This window comes from Echinops telfairi, unplaced genomic scaffold, assembly GCF_000313985.2.
Source record: "Echinops telfairi isolate 266 unplaced genomic scaffold, ASM31398v2 ScPeMD7_7468;HRSCAF=8506_0, whole genome shotgun sequence".
Classification (NCBI taxonomy): domain Eukaryota; kingdom Metazoa; phylum Chordata; class Mammalia; order Afrosoricida; family Tenrecidae; genus Echinops; species Echinops telfairi.
Window position 1 is genome coordinate 40,477,921 of NW_022111369.1, and position 7,066 is coordinate 40,484,986.

Genomic DNA, 7,066 nt, shown 5'->3' on the forward strand with positions numbered 1-7,066 from the left:
ACAGTGTGGAATGGGCGACTGAGCTGACCCCACCACACTGAGGCTAAAGCATTCTTAAGGAGCCCTGCTAACCACAAGGTCAGCAGTTCAAAACCACCAGTTGCTTTGCATAAGAATGAGGAGGTTTTGTACTGCTGTGAATATTTACAGCATCTTTAACCTGCAGGGAAACATCTACTATGTTCTAAGGCAGTGGTTCTCAACCTTCCTAATGCTGCGACCCTTTCACACAGCTCCTCATGTTGTGGTGACTCCCCAACCATTAAATTATTTCTGTTGCTACTTCATAATTGTAATTTTGCTACTGTTATGAATCTGGCGACCCCTGTGAAAGGGGTCGTGACCCACAAGTTGAGAACTGCTGTTCTAAGGAGTCATTATGAGTGGGAATCAACCTGTTGGGAGTGGGCAATGCGAAGGCACTGCCTCCCAGCCCAACCAGGTCTTAAAATACTTCTGAATGTTATAAGAGAGGGATGCTATGTAAATACCACATAATTTTAAATATCTGTAAACGGACTCTGAGAGAAAACAAGCTCCATTTTTATTCTTAAAATTAAAAATTTCAAAGTGAATTCAGCACAATGGCATAAAAGAAAGTTCCTTTGAGTTCTGATCCTGATCCTGGAATTCCAGCCATGAGTTCTTGGGCCTAATATTACCGCCTCTGACTTCAATTTCTAATCTTAAATAAATTCCTTGACATATATGATCTCAAATTTCTAGTTGGAGTCCTTGGATGCTAAAGATTTGGATGCTTGACTATTAACCAAAAGTTCAAAAGTTAAGAGTCCACCCAGAGGTGCTATGGAGGAAAAGCCTAGTAATTTACTCTCAAAGTTTCCGTGGAAAACCCTATGAAACAGAGTTCTACTTTGTCACACAGATGTTACCACGAGTCACAGTAAGCTCATGGCAACTGGTGATATTTCTAGCTAAACTTTCCTAGGGATATCTTTTAAATGTAGACTTTTATCTTTCTAAGTCTTCTAGTGGTCTCTGACATCTGGGAGATAAACATTAAATGCCTCTAGTTTTCCAGTGTCGGTGTCATGTACATGAAAAAAAATGACCAAAGATACCATAGAAAATATTATGTAACATCATGTGTATATCTTTTGTTCATGCTCTTCTCGTTTCTAGACATTGCATGGTTCTCATAACATACATTGGGGCTGGTGTGAGAAGTGCTAGTGAATGCACAGTAACAAATGAGAAAGGAACATATATATTGAGAGGCAAAATATCAGTGACAGAGCTGTAGAGGAAAGGCTGTGAGGAGATGAATAAGAGATAAGTAATGGTCCAAATACTTATCAAGGCAAACATTTGGTACACAATTTATTTTTGATACAACTGTCATGAATGTCATTCTTCTCTATGAAAAAATATGCCAGATCTTTAGTACATCACTGCTTGGTGCCCAGTGGGCAGCAAGTGCCCAATTGCCAATGCCACTTTTTAGCGCATGTTCATCTGCAGGATATTAAACAGATTGCCATCCTTTTGATGTTTGTGAATATGAGGAGTAAATACCATATGATCTAAATCAATAAATTAGTTTCAGGAAAAATAAAAAAGACAGAGAAGGAATTGCAAAAAACAAAGGAGCAAGAGGAATAAAGGTGAAGATGAAGAAGAAATGTGTACATCACTTTGAAAGAAGGCGTGAACTAGCCTTCCTTTCCTTGAGTTGATTCAGACTTCCAGTGGCACTATAGGTAAGAAGAGAATTGCCTCTTTGGGTTTCTGAGATTTTAAAGCATTATAAGAGCAGAAAAAGTCTCACTATTCTCCCTTAGGATGACTGGTGAGTTTGAACTGTTGGACTTATAGTTAGCAACCTACCTTGTAACTCATCAGGGTTTCTTATTAAGTGCTGTTGAGTCTGTTTCAACTCAGAGCTATCATATGTACAACAGAACGAAACATTGCACCAGACTTGCACCAGGATTGTAATTGGTTTTATGTTAGAGCCCACTGTTGAACCAACTGTTAATCCATCTTGTCAAAGGCCTTCTTCTTTTTCACTGCTCTATACAGTCCTCTTCAGACTCATGAAACACATGCAATGACGCCAAATGCAGGAAGATCACAGGCCAGCAGGTGGAAAGTCTGGTGGATCCAGTGGCATTGTAAGCATCTCAGAGCTAGCAGGGGTCTTCACGTGGCTTCTCCAGCTTAGGGCACTAGTGTAGTTCCATGTGCCTTGTTAGCTGCTATGTCTCTCAGGGTGTGAACAGAGAGAGTGTTTTCTACCTCCAAGGAGGAAATACCGGAGTTCCCAGAATCCTCAGGAGAAGGCCATGCCCACACAGAGGCCTCATTGGTTATGACCCAATTGACAGACCAGACTCCACCCCTTCACTCTTAATCCTTTCAAGTCCCAAATTGACACCAGATTGTGTAACTACCACAATGAGGCAACTGAAAATATCATGGCTAGGCTCAGACACACATTTGTCTTCAAAGTAACATACTTCAAGTCCTCCTCACTTTCACCAAGCAAGGCTCTGTCATCTGCACATGAAAGGTTGTTAGAGAGACTTCCTCCACCTGAGGCTACATTCTTCTTCATATAATCCAGCTTCTCTTATTATTGCTCAGCATATAGTTTAAGTAAATATGGCAAGTGACTAAAACCCCGAGGGGCATCTTTCCTGCGTTCTACCCTCTACTATAAGGTCACTGTAAGTGGACATCTACTTGATGGCAGTGAGTTTGGTTGGATTTGAATATTCAGTTGTTCTGTTTATACAATTGCCTCTTGACTCTTGCCATATAACTGCCTGTTGATCCATGTACACATTCCTCATGAGCACAATAAAGTGTTCTAGAATTCCCATTCTTCCCCATGCTATCCATGGTTTGTTATGATTCATGCAGTCAAATGCCTTGGTATAGTCAATGAAACACAAGTAAACATCTTTCTAGTGTGCTCTGCTTTCAGCCAAGCTCCATCTGTCATCGGCAATGGTATCTCTTGTTTCACATCCTTTTCTGAAGACAGCCTGAACCTCTGGTAGCTCCCTGTCAGTGTACTGCTGAAACCACAGTTAGATGATCTTCAGCCAAATTTTACTTAAATTATATTTCTAATTGGGTCATCTTTGGAATGGATATAAATATGGACCTCTTGTCAGTTGACCAAGTCGCTGTTTTCCAAATTTCCTGACATAGATGAGTGCTTCCAGTGCTTCATCAGGGTGTTGAAACATTTAAGTTGGTATTCTATCAATGCCCAGCACTTGGGGCTAATATTTGCAGTGTAGCTTTGACTTCTTTCAGTGCCATTGATGGGAATGGTTGGAAATCAGAAAAGTGGGTGATGGGGTTGCATCTTTGCACTGTAGCAATTCCAACTGTATGTTGAGCAAATAATCCAAGAAGACGGACTACATGAAAGAGAACGTGGCATCAAGCTTGGAGAGATGTTTATTTACAAACTGGGATATGCAGATGACACACACTTGCTTGCTAAAATGAGGAAGACTTTAAGCATTTGCTAATGAAGGCCAAGGACAATTCAATGTAAATAAAATCTAAATCCTCAAACTGGCGCAATATATAAATAGATATCATCACAATGAGCAGAAAATGTTGAAGTCAGGATTTCAACTTGCTTAGATCCACAATTAATGTTCATGGAAGCAGCAGTCAAGAAATGAAACCATACATGACATTGGCCAAATCTGCTGCATGCGATCTCTTTAGACTTTTGAAGAACAAGGATGTTACTTTAAAGACTAAGATGCATCTGATCCAGATCATAGTATTTCCAATTTCCTCCTATGCAGGTGAAAGTTGGGCAATGAATAAGAAATACCAAAGAAGATTCTATGCATTTGAACTTGGCACTGGAGAAGTATATTGAAAATAGTATACACTACCAGAAAAATAAACACATCTCTACTGAAAGAAGTACAACCATAATGCTCCTTAGAAGCAAGAATGTTGAGACTCTGTTTCATATATTTGGTACAGCGTATCACGAAAAAACATTTCTTAAAAGAAGACATCGTTCTTGGTGGAGGGTCGGTGAAAAAGATGGTCTTGTCCTGTATTGCTGTCTGGTCACTGGCTTCAACAATACGCCCATGTAACAATTATGAGGATGGTGCAGGATAGGATCAAACAGTGCTATCCTGTCTTGTATGTTGGGTAGATATTAGTTGGAACTGACTTGAGGACACTTTACAGCAACAATATTTTGGGATTGGGGAATGTTTTTACCCCCTTCATGCTCTTAATTGCAAAACTAAACTAATGGTAGAAGTGTTTGACTGCTGGTGAGTTGATCCGAAGCAACACAATATGGTCAGGTCAAGGGCATCCTCATGACTGAGTGCGGATGGAACACTTTTGATCCACAGGGCTTGCATTGGCTGGTTTTCAGAAGTAGATTACTGGGCCTTTCTTCTTAGTTTGTCTTCCTCAAATCCTAGCCAGCATCGAAGCACCATGCTAGCCTCAGCTTGCAGATAGGTTGTGACCACACAACCTATGGTCACAATAAAATCCTGATCTGCTGCAGGGTAGGTGATAATTCTACTACTGAACTACTTGGACAACGAAACACTGTCTCTTACTAGTAAAAAGCCATGGCTGATTTTAAGTAGATTTAGGAAGGAGTGGTCAATTGATTCAGTGAATACATATGGAAGTCCAACAATTTACTTTAAACTCAGAGAGACAAAGAAGAGAAAGATCTTAATCAAAAGCGTCTTGTCCCACAGTGTCCATTCATCCACTACTCAGTCCAAAATAACCAAAGTTAGGAACAATTAATAGGAACAGGGAGGAGCAATGAGGAGACTGCCTATTTTAGTGCAGAGGAAAAGTGAGCTAATTTAGAGTTATCTTTGTCTGCATCGCTTAGAACACTTTTTTCTTGATTTCTCCCAGCTTTTTCAAAGGTACTAGTATAGACAGAATTTATTGTCTTTCCTCCTCCTTGCTTTTTGCTTTGTAAGTGTTTTCAAAGATGGATTTCCTTTGATGCTTTAACATTGGCTGATAACTGAAAATAAGAAAATTTGTGATTGCTTACAATGAACTGAATTTCAAACAGGAGTAGTTAAACAATGTTTATGATAAACCTAATCTTACTATCTCCTATTTTTCCCCACTGAAGGTCAAGGCCTTTTGTTCTTTTTCTAATATCAATATGATTTTTGAGGGACAAAATTGTAATGAACTGTAATGTATGCTAAACACATAGGGGACAGAAACTACTTAAAATTTATCCCAGATTCAAATAAATCAGGCTGTAAAGGGAATTTAGAAACTCTGGGATATTTAAATTTTAAGTTTATAGACTTTGTTTTTATTTAAACAATCAGAATAGACTATAGAGATGTCATTTCAATGGAAGGTTAAAGTAAGTGATGGAGAGAGATGATACTTTATTTACTTTAGACGCCACTAGAAGATTACTCTGGGATATCTTATTAGTTCATATGATTAAAAATAAGCTCACCAAAGCAAATTTTCCTTATTGAACTCTCATAGAATTGCTGTATAATGTACTTACCTAAATGTGTGTGTGTGTGTGTGTGTGTGTGTGTGTGTGTGATTTAATGTAACATAAAGACTCATGCACTAGGAACACGGGCTGAGTATGAATGGAATAATCGTTTTCCTGAGAGATTATGAGTATTGATATCAAAATGATAATATAAGCACTAGAAAGGAGGCACAGATAGGAATTTAGGGTTCTAGCCCAAGTGTGGAGATGATGGTTATCTAACTTTCGTGTATTTGGTTAGACTTCCAAAGCGCAAACTAGCAATGATTTAACTTACTAGTGCCCCTTCTGCATGAACGTCATGAAGGGTGTCTTTAATTAAATGAATAGTGTGCCTAGTTATCCAATTAATTGGATCATTTAGTGCTTCTCTTTGTTTACCTTTAAAATCTTTTCCTCTCCTGTCTCTTTGTTCTCTCTCTATTATGCTCTAGCTCTCATCCTGACCCCACCCCACCTCAGTCAAGACTACTATGCTTTAATTCACAAAATAGATCTATGAGAAATATCATCAGAACTAGGCGCCTTTTGTTCTCCTGGTGAGGGTTCCTGCTGACCTCGGGTTCACCTCTCTGGGTAGCCTGTGGTGTTCTCTGTGGATCCTGCCTTCATCAGCCCTGGAAGTTATGTGAGTCAGGAGAAACCGCCAGCTTAACATCTGACTCACAGACTTAAAGTGAACTGAACTTCCCACTTCTATAACTCCATATTCTAGGTATATGAACCATTTTCTGGATATAAATTCCTGTGTGTGTATGTGTGTGCATGAACGAGTGTGTGTATGGAGAAAGAGAGACAGAGAGAGAGATGCATCACTGATTTAACTTCTCTAGAGAACCCAGCCCAACACACTCACACATATACAGGACAAAGATAACTTGTTTTATAACATGGGTGTGGTGAGTCCCCATAATCATAATTTATGCATGTAGTTCTACTTAGTGGGAATATAAATAAATTATTAATTATCTAATTTCATTATAGACTACCCAGAAGATCTTTGTAGTCTTGAGGTAAAATACTGTAATTTACCAGTAGCATATTAGCTAAATTGTGAAAATGAGATTATGAAAGCAAAAATATGAAAAAAATAATGAATAATCACAGTCTTGAGTGTGGAAAGAGTAAGAACAAGAAGCTATTTGAGAGATTTTAACCTGGTTTCCTTATGATGTCTCTGTTTCTTAGTCGTTTTTAGGTCATTTGACTGTGTCCCAGGCTGAGAATCATGACCAGATCAATAAAGTGGGAAATTAATTTGTTTGAAATTATACTCGACATTAGCATGTGCTTCTCCAGCCTAATCACACAAATGGCTTCAGCTAAACATCATAGACCTGCTATATATAAGAGCTGGCACATCCTAGCTGACTGTAAGTTCAGTGAGGACGCACCAATGTGAATACTAGGGAAGAGCAACAGATGACCTACTGAAGATAACATGATTACCCTCATTCAGAACTTAAAGATAATGTTTTTCCCTCTATTTCAATCAATGTAAATATACTTGGCATGTATTAACTGTATTTTTACAAACTT